Genomic DNA, 17,717 nt, shown 5'->3' with positions numbered 1-17,717 from the left:
GCAGTTGCGCTGTGGGCAAGGCACAATTAGCACACACCTAGTTACGGCTCTGTTCATTAATAAAGAGTTTCTGTACTTGCATGGTTCCATTGCATATTTTTTTTGCAGCTCTCCTCAATTATATTATGTTATTGGTAGTTGTATACATTATTAAAATTCTAGAAAAAAAGCAATTAAAGGGATTTATTTTTTCTGTTCCTCCCCTCTCTTCCATACACGTAATAAAATAAGGTGTTATATTTTGGACATCCACAAGATGGCGATGGTGTTATAGAAGAAATATACATGGCGTTTATGTCTTGACGTTTGAAAATGCATAATGGTCGTATCCTTATTGAAATAAATATAACACGAATTGCTCTAAAATTGAAACCAAATTCTGCAATTTCTAGCACAGTATCCGTGTTATTCTGTGTTGGTCACATACTGTATACAAATGCTTACACACACTTCTCTTCAACTAAAGCAGCAGCTACTGTAAGTATACACATAGGAGGTTACAAAGTGCACTAAAAGCAGATATCAAGAAGCCTTGGTTTTGCACTAGTGAGTCTGGATGGTCTGTTATAATTGAGCTGCAAACCTACTTTCTACTTAATTGTATGGATAGGCATACAGTATATCGAGATGTAATACGCAAAACTAAACATAACAGCGCAGGGGTGTAAGCTCACCCCTGGAGGCAAATTCGAGTTTACAAAAGGGAAAAACAGATATGGTGTGTGAATGTATATATATATATATATATATATATATATATATATCTATCTGGTAAGTAGAGGTGGCAAGGTGGCACTCGGCAAATCTAAACCGAAGCAGGAATTACTGTAACGTTTCGAAGTGTTTATTTCACTTCTTCATCAGAAATACATGAGACCAAACAACATACCTTATAAAGGATGACACCAGGTGAAATCGAGTTCAATCAGCTCCGGCGTGGGATGAGGGAGTGGGCGCCCACTGATGACGCCACCATCCCTCGACACGTAACCGGGGTGACTGCCAAAACCAAACAACTATTAACAGAGGAGCAACAGATCGCCTATCCATAGTGTATACATGAACACGATATAATATGACAGCGCACCGGACACCACACAAACAAATATACAAACATATTGCAGCCAGCATATGAAGCATAGATCAGAGAAGCAACATGAGAAGAATAAAATGCAAAAGCAATAATACGTTAAAGAACAAGACAATCACATTAATATACAGATATTTAGCACTCAAAAAGTACACATAACTCAGCATCACCTTTGCAATATACAGGAGGCTTATAGAAAACAATGTAACCCCAAAGATTCATTAAGTCCACGGGGAGCAAGAGTCTGTAATTCATGAATCCATCTGGATTCTTTTTGTAAAAGTCTAAGCGACCTGTCCCCGCCACTTATACTGCAAGGCTCATGATCAATGATCATATATTTTAAACATGCCAAATTGTGTTTAGCCTGCAGAAAAAGCATTTCTAATGGACAATCTGTGATCCGTCCGCTGAGGGAATAATAGCGAATCACAGATTGTCCATTAGAAATGCTTCGTCTACTGGTGTAAGTAATCAACCTGTTGCTCGCCATTTTCTGCAGGCTAAACACAATTTGGGCATATCTACATATCACCTTTGGGCATATCTACTGTTACTCAGGGGTGTGTCCTGCAGTGGCAGGTGAAAACTAAAGTACAAAGCACAGTACATGGTACACACCAACATCACACCTACATTACACGGCAGGGATACACACTGACATCACACCTACATTACACGGCAGGGATACACACTGACATCACACCTACATTACACGGCAGGGATACACACCGACATCACACCTACATTACACGGCAGGGATACACACCGACATCACACCTACATTACACGGCACGGTCACACACCGATATCACACCTACATTACACGGCACGGACACACACCGATATCACACCTACATTACACGGCAGGGATACACACCGACATCACACCTACATTACACGGCAGGGATACACACTGACATCACACCTACATTACACGGCATGGACACACACTGACATCACACCTACATTACACGGCAGGGATACACACCGACATCACACCTACATTACACGGCAGGGATACACACTGACATCACAGCTACATTACACGGCAGGGATACACACCGACATCACACCTACATTACACGGCATGGACACACACCGATATCACACCTACATTACACGGCAGGGATACACACCGACATCACACCTACATTACACGGCAGGGATACACACTGACATCACAGCTACATTACACGGCAGGGATACACACTGACATCACACCTACATTACACGGCAGGGATACACACTGACATCACAGCTACATTACACGGCAGGGATACACACTGACATCACACCTACATTACACGGCAGGGATACACACTGACATCACACCTACATTACACGGCAGGGATACACACTGACATCACACCTACATTACACGGCAGGGATACACACTGACATCACAGCTACATTACACGGCAGGGATACACACTGACATCACAGCTACATTACACGGCAGGGATACACACTGACATCACAGCTACATTACACGGCAGGGATACACACCGACATCACACCTACATTACACGGCATGGACACACACCGATATCACACCTACATTACACGGCAGGGATACACACCGACATCACACCTACATTACACGGCAGGGATACACACTGACATCACAGCTACATTACACGGCAGGGATACACACTGACATCACACCTACATTACACGGCAGGGATACACACTGACATCACAGCTACATTACACGGCAGGGATACACACTGACATCACACCTACATTACACGGCAGGGATACACACTGACATCACAGCTACATTACACGGCAGGGATACACACTGACATCACAGCTACATTACACGGCAGGGATACACACTGACATCACAGCTACATTACACGGCAGGGATACACACCGACATCACACCTACATTACACGGCACGGACACACACCGACATCACACCTACATTACACGGCAGGGATACACACTGACATCACACCTACATTACACGGCAGGGATACACACCGACATCACACCTACATTACACGGCAGGGATACACACCGACATCACACCTACATTACACGGCACGGACACACACCGACATCACACCTACATTACACGGCAGGGATACACACTGACATCACACCTACATTACACGGCAGGGATACACACCGACATCACACCTACATTATACGGCACGGACACACACCGATATCACACCTACATTACACGGCAGGGATACACACCGACATCACTCCTACATTACACGGCAGGGATACACACTGACATCACAGCTACATTACACGGCAGGGATACACACTGACATCACACCTACATTACACAGCAGGGATACACACTGACATCACAGCTACATTACATGGCAGGGATACACACCGACATCACAGCTACATTACATGGCAGGGATGCACACCGACATTAGTGATGTGCACTGGAAATTTTTGAGTTTTGTGTGTTGGTTTTGGATTCGGTTCCGCGGCCGTGTTTTGGATTCGGACGTGTTTTGGCAAAACCTCACCGAAATTTTTTTGTCGGATTCGGGTGTGTTTTGGATTCAGGTGTTTTTTTCAAAAAACCCTAAAAAACAGCTTAAATCATAGAATTTGGGGGGCATTTTGATCCCATAGTATTATTAACCTCAATAACCATAATTTCCACTCATTTCCAGTCTATTCTGAACACCTCACACCTCACAATATTATTTTTAGTCCTAAAATTTGCACCGAGGTCGCTGGATGGCTAAGCTAAGCGACCCAAGTGGCCGACACAAACACCTGGCCCATCTAGGAGTGGCACTGCAGTGTCAGGCAGGATGGCAGATTTAAAAAATAGTCCCCAAACAGCACATGATGCAAAGAAAAAAAGAGGCGCACCAAGGTCGCTGTGTGACTAAGCTAAGCGACACAAGTGGCCGACACAAACACCTGGCCCATCTAGGAGTGGCACTGCAGTGTCAGGCAGGATGGCACTTCAAAAAAATAGTCCCCAAACAGCACATGATACAAAGAAAAAAGAGGCGCACCAAGGTCGCTGTGTGACTAAGCTAAGCGACACAAGTGGCCGACACAAACACCTGGCCCATCTAGGAGTGGCACTGCAGTGTCAGACAGGATGGCACTTCAAAAAATAGTCCCCAAACAGCACATGATGCAAACAAAAAAACGAGGTGCAATGAGGTAGCTGTGTGGCTAAGCTAAGCGACCCAAGTGGCCGACACAACACCTGGCCCATCTAGGAGTGGCACTGCAGTTTTCTAACGAGAGGATGAGTGCTTCCATCCTCATGTGAATTTGGACCACTAGCCATGAACATAGGCCAGTGCCTCAGCCGTTCCTTGCCACTCCGTGTCGTAAATGGCATATTGGCAAGTTTACGCTTCTCATCAGACGCTTCACATTTTGATTTTTGGGTCATTTTACCGAACTTTTGTTTTTTGAATTTTACATGCTCTCTACTATGACATTGGGCATCGGACTTGACTAGTGGCAGCAGCTTCAGCACGAGGTGGAAGTGGATCTTGATCTTTCCCTATTTTACCCTCCACATTTTTGTTCTCCATTTTTTAATGTGTGGAATTATATGCCAGTAATATATCAATAGCAATGGCCTACTGTACCATACTGCTACATATTATATACTGGTAGTCAGCAAAATTTAGCTCCTACTATATATACTGCGCAAAAGTTAAATGCACCACAGGTATGGATGGATAGTATACTTGACGACACAGAGGTACGTAGAGCAGTGGACTACTGTACCGTACTGATATAATACTGGTGGTCACTGGTCAGCAAAATTCTGCACTGTCCTCCTACTATATACTACAATGCAGCATAGATATGGAGTGTTTTTCAGGCAGAGAACGTAGCTATTTTCAGCACACTGAGCACAGATATTTGCAGCACACTGAGCACAGATATTTGCAGCACACTGAGCACAGATATTTGCAGCACACTGAACACAACTGAGAGAACGCTGCACACGTCCTCTCCCTATCATCTCCAATGCACGAGTGAAAATGGCGGCGACGCGCGGCTCCTTATATAGAATACGAATCTCGCGAGAATCGGACAGCGGGATGATGACGTTCAGGCGTGCTCGGGTTAACCGAGCAAGGCGGGAAGATTCGAGTCCGCCTCGGAACCGTGTAAAATGGGTGAAGTTCGGGGGGGGGGGGGGGGGGGGTTCGGATTCCGAGGAACCGAACCCGCTCATCACTAATATATATATATATATATATATATATATATACATATACACACACACACACACACACACACACACACACACACACACACACACACACACACGACTTAATGGATTTTATTGATAGTGCTCTCAAACATTCTACAGGGACCGCTCTTGACTCCAGATATGCATACAGCCATTGGGTCAGGGTCGCACTCACAAGATTCAGTTGTCTGCAGCATGCAGAATCCGCATTCATCGGCAGGTCCCATATCACAATCCAGCAGCAGGAGCAGGTGCACTGTTGCTTGCTGCACCACGGACTGAGCGGTACCAGGTCGGAGCCATCCTGTCCCCTATTGCAGGTGTTAGCAGGTATCCAGGGACAGAGCCGACTAACTGCAGCATCTGTGGGTCAGCCGCAGTTCTTCATTGTAAGAACAGCGGTAACACTTGGTTCCCACTGTGAACTACACAAGTGCTGCTGTACATGCAGGTGCCCCTTCAGAGCTTGGAGCCCAGAGGCAGGCATCTCCGCTCCTGTCACAATGCAACCTCACACCACTTTAGGATGGGTGGCACTCGATATCCCAGCTGTTGGGATGCTGGCGCTCAGCATACCGGCGCCGAGACCCTGACTGCTTGGATACCGACCACTACTTTCCCTCTCTTTCTTAATTCTTTTTCTTTTTCCCTTTTTTTTCTGTCTTCACTCCCTCCCCCTCTCCCTCCCCTTATTTCCTAGAGATCACACAATCACACACACCTCCCATACACGGATGGGTGCATCAATAATCATCAGGTGCATACTCACTATATCACACTTCACAACACTACGAGAGGATTTCCCTCCCCTCCCCCTTTTTCTGCCTCCCACATATTTTCTACACGATGACAAGACATCAACAGTAACACTACTTAATGTCACATAGTCAATTTTTGACATGAGTACTTTTTTATTCACTCACTCTCTCACGGTTTTCTATATTTTCTCACATTTTTTCACTCGCATACTTACCATGTTTACTTGTAAATTACACTTAATTTTATTTCATTTGATGATCATTAAATGAAATAACTAATTCAATCAATTTTATAATCATTTTTACTATATTCTTTAACCTTTATATGTACATATTGTTTCACCATCATCACCTTAACTCACCACCTCATCAGTATCCCTTTTCTTAGATCTATCACACTATTTGATAAATACCTCACTTCAGTATATTTCATTTGCCACTAGAAAGAATAAATTTCCCCAATTACAAGCAAAATAAATGCATATGTATGTGCATTTACACACATACATGCATTTATGTATTTTTCCTATTTTTCTTATGCTTATATTTTTATATCTTTACATTTTATATTTTATTTTTATTTTTATTACTAATTTAAAAATTTTTTTTAGATACACTTATATAATTTTTATATCTCACATTTTGAATTAAAAATCCCCTCTACACTTGGCTGAATAAGTTAGGATCATGGAAACAACGTAGTTAATTTTATATAACTTTAGACAATTCTCCCCACCAGCATTAATTGTCCTGTCACAATTTTAAACCCTTTTGACAATTATGCCGTCATGACCTTGGGAGGAATAATATCCAGTTAACACCCATCTGTGATGCTATATAACTCCTACCATCAAGGTATGGAGCTAATCAGCAGCAGAAAATGGTACAATACCAGATAAAGGCTAAAGGAGCAACCCAACACCCATGTGCAGTGATCGACTAACGAAGGTGAATGCATGGGTGATTGGATTGCATAAGTAATTAATTAATTAATTGATTGCAGGCTACATCTGGGGGCAGATCGAGACTGGGAACACCAGAGATTGGGCTGTGGCACTTTAAATACTGTGACCGTTTGCACCACGTCAGGCTGACTGGTGATCAAGCCGACGTGGTGAAACGTACGTTCAGTCCAAGCCTGGCAATCACAGCCGGAGGATCGCAGCCGTCACAGCCGTACGGCTACGGCACCCCACACGGGGGAAGCCGTGAATGTAGTTGAAGTCCGGGTAGCCGAGTCGGAGGATCGCAATCACCGCAGCCGTGTGTGGTCCCGGCGCCCTGCAGTGGGAGGACGGTGACCGCCGACTGTCAGGTGGCTGTAGCAACAGAGCGGTAACATATCTGATATACCCTTACCTGTATCCATTGCAATTATTGAGCAGGACCTCAACCGCAGTTTCTGTGAGTTAAACACTCCGCAATTAATGGTCAATTTTAAAAAGAATATAATCTGTGTGGTTCGGTACACGTGTCTTGGGATAGTTTTGCTGCACTCTATAGGCATAATCAACATAAAATCTTGTTCCAACTTATTACTAATTTCTTATAGTTCAGATTAGTGCTGCCTATACACCACCCTTTGAGAATCCAATTTTGGATGTATGACACGTGAGGCAGAAATAGCCAAATGCATTAAATAACCTGCATGGACAACACAGGTATTTAAATATCTGCTAAATGTTATTAAGCAATCTGTATGTTTACCGCTAATTACACGTGCGGCAGAATCAGCTGGATGGTTTATAGAACAGTGAGGTACGTGATATCCTTGGAATATTTACATGTACTTGATTATAGTTTCAGCTGTTACAGCTACTTGTGAATAACCAGCAATTAATGGTCAATCAGCAGGGGGGCATTCGATATCCCCACAATATCCATCTGTACCTAGATTTAGTTTTTAATCGCTATAGCAATGTGTGAATAGCTTGTAAATTTAGCTATGTGTGAATAACTTGCAAATTCACGATCAATTAGAACCATAAAAAGCTTAGGCTGTGGTTCATACTTATTCTAAATCAGCTCTCTAAATAAATTGCAGTAGCCGTGTGTCACAACCACACAAACAGAAGGCTAACCAGAAAAGTATTGATCATATAGACAGTACGGGAGCTATGTGCTTGATATTTTATACAGACATCTAACAAATGGTTCTTGCTAAACCAACCAGATATCCTGCATTATCCATCTGCTATTTCTAGCGTTTACCTGTTTTCTGCTGGCGAATCTGGATCTTGCAATGCCAAAAGGTATCAGGGTCCACCTAACACCAGGCACAGAGTAACAGAGTAACGCCGAATCTATCCATTCCATCAATCTGGCAATAACCCTTACTCTCACTCATTATCCGCTCTATGAAGATAATGGGCAGCAGATGAGGAAGACGGCATCTTGGATTGTACTTTTCTTTGTATTATGGCTATGGAAATCAGTGTGTTATATCTTGTTTTTCCATATGGTATGTCTGACATTTTCTGGACAATAAACTAAAACATATACCATTGAATTGACAGTCTGTCACATAATAGGACACACTAACATCATTGCAATTAATCCATAGTGCTGGTATATATCTATGAATATCAATTAGCAGGAATCTGTGTTTAGGCCCAACCTTATTGGCACGTGCAATCACGCATAAAGACAGAGAGGAATTGTCCATGTCCTTATGAGAAGCACAATTTAGGGCCACTCAAAATATTATGCAGCTTGTATGACACACAGGTTTGGAAAACTGCAGAGAGAATTATAAGAGCCAGAAAGGCAACATTGTTTACACTTGTATCTAAGAACTTGGCAGATAATGAAATAGACTAGTAAAGAGATACAGTCTGTCATATAGACTCGAAGTTTACAGGTGCAGATGGCAGAAAATTTGAATACCATTGTTGGTTTCCGACATCAACTACACTAAGTACATAAACGCAAACATACTTTTTCTTTTGACTGCAATCCTTGCATGAATTGAGATTTACAATCTTAAGTTTGAATATAAAAGAATATCTCACCACACATGAATTATTGATTTTAATTAAAATTAGATCTTCATTATTTTTTGGATCATTAATGAACATAAAATAAACAATGTTACAAAAAAATTGTTTCTGTCTATAAGGGGATGTAGATATACTGATATAATTATGGATTGATACTTTCATTGGAAATATATGTTACTGATTAATAACCCCCTTTTATTTTAGGAGTATTTGATTAAAGGTTACGTTTTAACTCTTATAATCATATCAAATTGATTTGCATAAAAATTGTTAAAAAAGAGTGCTCCAAAAAGCAATTCATTCTCTTTGTTGCCTCTTTGCAACAAACACATTTTCTAATGTTTTGTATATTTTGATTGCAGGAGCACCTCCAGCACATATAAGGTGCAATCTAGCAAAGGAAGGTATACCAGCTGGTTTCCTTGAATATACCATTATTATTATTGTATTTGAATCACTCAGTCTGGTGCGGGATATATAGTATAGTGCCACGGTGTCCACGACACCCCTAGAGGGAGAATAAATAGCTAGAGGGAGTGCGACACCAGGGCTGTTTAGAGCCAATTTGGCTCCCAGTGCGAGATTTCAAAATGCGCCCCCCCATTGACATAAAAAAATATGCGCCCCCCCCATAGATATAAAAAGAAAACGTATGGGGGGCGCGCTCCCGGCAAGGGTGTGTGGCCTCCTTTAAATGGGTGTGGTCTCATTAACATGGGTGTGGCCTCATCTGATCTCATCATCACGGCCACCACAGGGGAAAAAAAAAGTCCCCATTTTACACTTTGCGGCAGGCAAGAGTCCCCATTTTACACATTACAGCAGGCACGTGTCCCCATTTTACACAGTACGGCAGGCAAGTGTCCCCATTTTACACAGTACGGCAGGCAAGAGTCCCCATTTTATACAGTACGGCAGGCAAGTGTACCCATTTTACACATTACGGCAGGCAAGTGTCCCCATTTTACACAGTACGGCAGGCAAGTGTCCCCATTTTATACAGTACGGCAGGCAAGAGTCCCCATTTTACGCATTGCGGCAGGCAAGTATCCTCATTTTACACATTACGCAGGCAAGAGTCCCCATTTTACATAGTACGGCAGGCAAGTATCCCCATTTTATACATTATGGCAGGCAAGTGTCCCCATTTTACACATTATGCAGGCAAGTGTCCCCATTTTATACAGTACGGCAGGCAAGTGTCCCCATTTTACACATTACGGCAGGCAAGTGTCCCCATTTTACACAGTACGGCTGGCAAGTGTCCCCATTTTACACATTACGGCAGGCAAGTGTCCCCATTTTACACAGTACAGCAGGTGGGTGTCCCTATTTTACACAGTACGGCAGGCAAGAGTCCCCATTTTACACAGTACAGCAGACTAGAGTCCACATTTTACACATTTCGTTAGGTAAGAGTCCCCATTTTACACAGTACGGCATGCAAGTGTCCTCATTTTACACATTACGGCAGGCAAGTGTCCCCATTTTACACAGTACGGCAGGCATGAGTCCCCATTTTACACAGTACGGCAGGCAAGAGTCCCCATTTTACACATTGCGGCAGGCAAGAGTCCCCATTTTATACAGTACGGCAGGCAAGTGTCCCCATTTTACACAGTACGGCAGGCAAGTGTCCTCATTTTACACATTACGGCAGGCAAGTGTCCCCATTTTACACAGTACAGCAGGCATGAGTCCCCATTTTACACAGTACGGCAGGCAAGAGTCCCCATTTTACACATTGCGGCAGGCAAGAGTCCCCATTTTACACAGTACGGCAGGCAAGTGTCCCCATTTTACATAGTGATGAGCGCCTGAAATTTTTCGGGTTTTGTGTTTTGGTTTTGGGTTCGGTTCCGCGGCCGTGTTTTGGGTTCGACCGCGTTTTGGCAAAACCTCACCGAATTTTTTTTGTCGGATTCGGGTGTGTTTTGGATTCGGGTGTTTTTTTCAAAAAACCCTAAAAAACAGCTTAAATCATAGAATTTGGGGGTCATTTTGATCCCATATTATTATTAACCTCAAAAACCATAATTTCCACTCATTTTCAGTCTATTCTGAATACCTCACACCTCACAATATTATTTTTAGTCCTAAAATTTGCACTGAGGTCGCTGGATGACTAAGCTAAGCGACCCTAGTGGCCGACACAAACACCTGGCCCATCTAGGAGTGGCACTGCAGTGTCACGCAGGATGTCCCTTCCAAAAAACCCTCCCCAAACAGCACATGACGCAAAGAAAAAAAGAGGCGCAATGAGGTAGCTGTGTGAGTAAGATTAGCGACCCTAGTGGCCGACACAAACACCGGGCCCATTTAGGAGTGGCACTGCAGTGTCACGCAGGATGTCCCTTCCAAAAAACCCTCCCCAAACAGCACATGACGCAAAGAAAAAAAGAGGCGCAATGAGGTAGCTGTGTGAGTAAGATTAGCGACCCTAGTGGCCGACACAAACACCGGGCCCATCTAGGAGTGGCACTGCAGTGTCACGCAGGATGGCCCTTCCAAAAAACCCTCCCCAAACAGCACATGACGCAAAGAAAAAAAGAGGCGCAATGAGGTAGCTGACTGTGTGAGTAAGATAAGCGACCCTAGTGGCCGACACAAACACCGGGCCCATTTAGGAGTGGCACTGCAGTGTCACGCAGGATGTCCCTTCCAAAAAACCCTCCCCAAACAGCACATGACGCAAAGAAAAAAAGAGGCGCAATGAGGTAGCTGTGTGAGTAAGATTAGCGACCGTAGTGGCCGACACAAACACCGGGCCCATTTAGGAGTGGCACTGCAGTGTCACGCACGATGTCCCTTCCAAAAAACCCTCCCCAAACAGCACATGACGCAAAGAAAAAAAGAGGCGCAATGAGGTAGCTGTGTGAGTAAGATTAGCGACCCTAGTGGCCGACACAAACACCGGGCCCATCTAGGAGTGGCACTGCAGTGTCACGTAGGATGTCCCTTCCAAAAAACCCTCCCCAAACAGCACATGACGCAAAGAAAAAAAGAGGCGCAATGAGGTAGCTGTGTGAGTAAGATTAGCGACCGTAGTGGCCGACACAAACACCGGGCCCATTTAGGAGTGGCACTGCAGTGTCACGCAGGATGTCCCTTCCAAAAAACCCTCCCCAAACAGCACATGACGCAAAGAAAAAAAGAGGCGCAATGAGGTAGCTGTGTGAGTAAGATTAGCGACCCTAGTGGCCGACACAAACACCGGGCCCATCTAGGAGTGGCACTGCAGTGTCACGCAGGATGTCCCTTCCAAAAAACCCTCCCCAAACAGCACATGACGCAAAGAAAAAAAGAGGCGCAATGAGGTAGCTGTGTGAGTAAGATTAGCGACCGTAGTGGCCGACACAAACACCGGGCCCATTTAGGAGTGGCACTGCAGTGTCACGCAGGATGTCCCTTCCAAAAAACCCTCCCCAAACAGCACATGACGCAAAGAAAAAAAGAGGCGCAATGAGGTAGCTGTGTGAGTAAGATTAGCGACCCTAGTGGCCGACACAAACACCGGGCCCATCTAGGAGTGGCACTGCAGTGTCACGCAGGATGGCCCTTCCAAAAAACCCTCCCCAAACAGCACATGACGCAAAGAAAAAAAGAGGCGCAATGAGGTAGCTGACTGTGTGAGTAAGATAAGCGACCCTAGTGGCCGACACAAACACCGGGCCCATTTAGGAGTGGCACTGCAGTGTCACGCAGGATGTCCCTTCCAAAAAACCCTCCCCAAACAGCACATGACGCAAAGAAAAATAAAAGAAAAAAGAGGTGCAAGATGGAATTGTCCTTGGGCCCTCCCACCCACCCTTATGTTGTATAAACAAAACAGGACATGCACACTTTAACCAACCCATCATTTCAGTGACAGGGTCTGCCACACGACTGTGACTGATATGACGGGTTGGTTTGGACCCCCCCCAAAAAAGAAGCAATTAATCTCTCCTTGCACAAACTGGCTCTACAGAGGCAAGATGTCCACCTCATCATCATCCTCCGATATATCACCGTGTACATCCCCCTCCTCACAGATTATCAATTCGTCCCCACTGGAATCCACCATCTCAGCTCCCTGTGTACTTTGTGGAGGCAATTGCTGCTGGTCAATGTCTCCGCGGAGGAATTGATTATAATTCATTTTAATGAACATCATCTTCTCCACATTTTCTGGATGTAACCTCGTACGCCGATTGCTGACAAGGTGAGCGGCGGCACTAAACACTCTTTCGGAGTACACACTTGTGGGAGGGCAACTTAGGTAGAATAAAGCCAGTTTGTGCAAGGGCCTCCAAATTGCCTCTTTTTCCTGCCAGTATAAGTATGGACTGTGTGACGTGCCTACTTGGATGCGGTCACTCATATAATCCTCCACCATTCTTTCAATGGTGAGAGAATCATATGCAGTGACAGTAGACGACATGTCCGTAATCGTTGTCAGGTCCTTCAGTCCGGACCAGATGTCAGCATCAGCAGTCGCTCCAGACTGCCCTGCATCACCGCCAGCGGGTGGGCTCGGAATTCTGAGCCTTTTCCTCGCACCCCCAGTTGCGGGAGAATGTGAAGGAGGAGATGTTGACAGGTCGCGTTCCGCTTGACTTGACAATTTTCTCACCAGCAGGTCTTTCAACCCCAGCAGACTTGTGTCTGCCGGAAAGAGAGATCCAAGGTAGGCTTTAAATCTAGGATCGAGCATGGTGGCCAAAATGTAGTGCTCTGATTTCAACAGATTGACCACCCGTGAATCCTTGTTAAGCGAATTAAGGGCTCCATCCACAAGTCCCACATGCCTAGCGGAATCGCTCCGTGTTAGCTCCTCCTTCAATGTCTCCAGCTTCTTCTGCAAAAGCCTGATGAGGGGAATGACCTGACTCAGGCTGGCAGTGTCTGAACTGACTTCACGTGTGGCAAGTTCAAAGGGCAGCAGAACCTTGCACAACGTTGAAATCATTCTCCACTGCGCTTGAGACAGGTGCATTCCACCTCCTATATCGTGCTCAATTGTATAGGCTTGAATGGCCTTTTGCTGCTCCTCCAACCTCTGAAGCATATAGAGGGTTGAATTCCACCTCGTTACCACTTCTTGCTTCAGATGATGGCAGGGCAGGTTCAGTAGTTTTTGGTGGTGCTCCAGTCTTCTGTACGTGGTGCCTGTACACCGAAAGTGTCCCGCAATTCTTCTGGCCACCGACAGCATCTCTTGCACGCCCCTGTCGTTTTTTAAATAATTCTGCACCACCAAATTCAAGGTATGTGCAAAACATGGGACGTGCTGGAATTTGCCCATATTTAATGCACACACAATATTGCTGGCGTTGTCCGATGCCACAAATCCACAGGAGAGTCCAATTGGGGTAAGCCATTCCGCGATGATCTTCCTCAGTTGCCGTAAGAGGTTTTCAGCTGTGTGCGTATTCTGGAAAGCGGTGATACAAAGCGTAGCCTGCCTAGGAAAGAGTTGGCGTTTGCGAGATGCTGCTACTGGTGCCGCCGCTGCTGTTCTTGCGGCGGGAGTCCATACATCTACCCAGTGGGCTGTCACAGTCATATAGTCCTGACCCTGCCCTGCTCCACTTGTCCACATGTCCGTGGTTAAGTGGACATTGGGTACAGCTGCATTTTTTAGGACACTGGTGACTCTTTTTCTGAGGTCTGTGTACATTTTCGGTATCGCCTGCCTAGAGAAATGGAACCTAGATGGTATTTGGTACCGGGGACACAGTACCTCCAACAAGTCTCTAGTTGGCTCTGCAGTAATGATGGATACCGGAACCACGTTTCTCACCACCCAGGATGCCAAGGCCTCAGTTATCCGCTTTGCAGTAGGATGACTGCTGTGATATTTCATCTTCCTCGCAAAGGACTGTTGGACAGTCAATTGCTTGGTGGAAGTAGTAAAAGTGGTCTTACGACTTCCCCTCTGGGATGACCATCGACTCCCAGCAGCAACAACAGCAGCGCCAGCAGCAGTAGGCGTTACACGCAAGGATGCATCGGAGGAATCCCAGGCAGGAGAGGAATCATCAGAATTGCCAGTGACATGGCCTGCAGGACTATTGGCATTCCTGGGGAAGGAGGAAATTGACACTGAGGGAGTTGGTGGGGTGGTTTGCGTGAGCTTGGTTACAAGAGGAAGGGATTTACTGGTCAGTGGACTGCTTCCGCTGTCACCCAAAGTTTTTGAACTTGTCACTGACTTATTATGAATGCGCTGCAGGTGACGTATAAGGGAGGATGTTCCGAGGTGGTTAACGTCCTTACCCCTACTTATTACAGCTTGACAAAGGGAACACACGGCTTGACACCTGTTGTCCGCATTTCTGTTGAAATACCTCCACACCGAAGAGCTGATTTTTTGGTATTTTCACCAGGCATGTCAACGGCCATATTCCTCCCACGGACAACAGGTGTCTCCCCGGGTGCCTGACTTAAACAAACCACCTCACCATCAGAATCCTCCTGGTCAATTTCCTCCCCAGCGCCAGCAACACCCATATCCTCCTCATCCTGGTGTACTTCAACACTGACATCTTCGATCTGACTATCAGGAACTGGACTGCGGGTGCTCCTTCCAGCACTTGCAGGGGGCGTGCAAATGGTGGAAGGCGCATGCTCTTCACGTCCAGTGTTGGGAAGGTCAGGCATCGCAACCGACACAATTGGACTCTCCTTGTGGATTTGGGATTTCGAAGAACACACAGTTCTTTGCGGTGCTACTGCTTTTGCCAGCTTGAGTCTTTTCATTTTTCTAGCGAGAGGCTGAGTGCCTCCATCCTCATGTGAAGCTGAACCACTAGCCATGAACATAGGCCAGGGCCTCAGCCGTTCCTTGCCACTCCGTGTGGTAAATGGCATATTGGCAAGTTTACGCTTCTCCTCCGACAATTTTATTTTAGGTTTTGGAGTCCTTTTTTTACTGATATTTGGTGTTTTGGATTTGACATGCTCTGTACTATGACATTGGGCATCGGCCTTGGCAGACGACGTTGCTGGCATTTCATCGTCTCGGCCATGACTAGTGGCAGCAGCTTCAGCACGAGGTGGAAGTGGATCTTGATCTTTCCCTAATTTTGGAACCTCAACATTTTTGTTCTCCATATTTTAATAGGCACAACTAAAAGGCACCTCAGGTAAACAATGGAGATGGATGGATACTAGTATACAATTATGGACGGACTGCCGAGTGCCGACACAGAGGTAGCTACAGCCGTGGACTACCGTACTGTACTGTGTCTGCTGCTAATATAGACTGGTTGATAAAGAGATGTAGTAGTATGTATGTATAAAGAAGAAAGAAAAAAAAACCACGGGTAGGTGGTATACAATTATGGACGGACTGCCGAGTGCCGACACAGAGGTAGCTACAGCCGTGGACTACCGTACTGTACTGTGTCTGCTGCTAATATAGACTGGTTGATAAAGAGATGTAGTAGTATGTATGTATAAAGAAGAAAGAAAAAAAAACCACGGGTAGGTGGTATACAATTATGGACGGACTGCCGAGTGCCGACACAGAGGTAGCTACAGCCGTGGACTAGCGTACTGTACTGTGTCTGCTGCTAATATAGACTGGTTGATAAAGAGATGTAGTAGTATGTATGTATAAAGAAGAAAGAAAAAAAAACCACGGGTAGGTGGTATACAATTATGGACGGACTGCCGAGTGCCGACACAGAGGTAGCTACAGCCGTGGACTACCGTACTGTACTGTGTCTGCTGCTAATATAGACTGGTTGATAAAGAGATGTAGTAGTATGTATGTATAAAGAAGAAAGAAAAAAAAACCACGGGTAGGTGGTATACAATTATGGACGGACTGCCGAGTGCCGACACAGAGGTAGCTACAGCCGTGGACTACCGTACTGTACTGTGTCTGCTGCTAATATAGACTGGTTGATAAAGAGATGTAGTAGTATGTATGTATAAAGAAGAAAGAAAAAAAAACCACGGGTAGGTGGTATACAATTATGGACGGACTGCCGAGTGCCGACACAGAGGTAGCTACAGCCGTGGACTAGCGTACTGTACTGTGTCTGCTGCTAATATAGACTGGTTGATAAAGAGATGTAGTAGTATGTATGTATAAAGAAGAAAGAAAAAAAAACCACGGGTAGGTGGTATACAATTATGGACGGACTGCCGAGTGCCGACACAGAGGTAGCTACAGCCGTGGACTACCGTACTGTACTGTGTCTGCTGCTAATATAGACTGGTTGATAAAGAGATGTAGTAGTATGTATGTATAAAGAAGAAAGAAAAAAAAACCACGGGTAGGTGGTATACAATTATGGACGGACTGCCGAGTGCCGACACAGAGGTAGCTACAGCCGTGAACTACCGTACTGTACTGTGTCTGCTGCTAATATAGACTGGTTGATAAAGAGATGTAGTAGTATGTATGTATAAAGAAGAAAGAAAATAAAACCACGGGTAGGTGGTATACAATTATGGACGGACTGCCGAGTGCCGACACAGAGGTAGCTACAGCCATGGACTACCGTACTGTACTGTGTCTGCTGCTAATATAGACTGGTTGATAAAGAGATGTAGTAGTATGTATGTATAAAGAAGAAAGAAAAAAAAACCACGGGTAGGTGGTATACAATTATGGACGGACTGCCGAGTGCCGACACAGAGGTAGCTACAGCCGTGGACT

Source organism: Pseudophryne corroboree, chromosome 10 (genome assembly GCF_028390025.1).
Source record: "Pseudophryne corroboree isolate aPseCor3 chromosome 10, aPseCor3.hap2, whole genome shotgun sequence".
NCBI classification, from domain to species: domain Eukaryota; kingdom Metazoa; phylum Chordata; class Amphibia; order Anura; family Myobatrachidae; genus Pseudophryne; species Pseudophryne corroboree.
Note: the sequence above shows the minus strand (reverse complement) of the source record.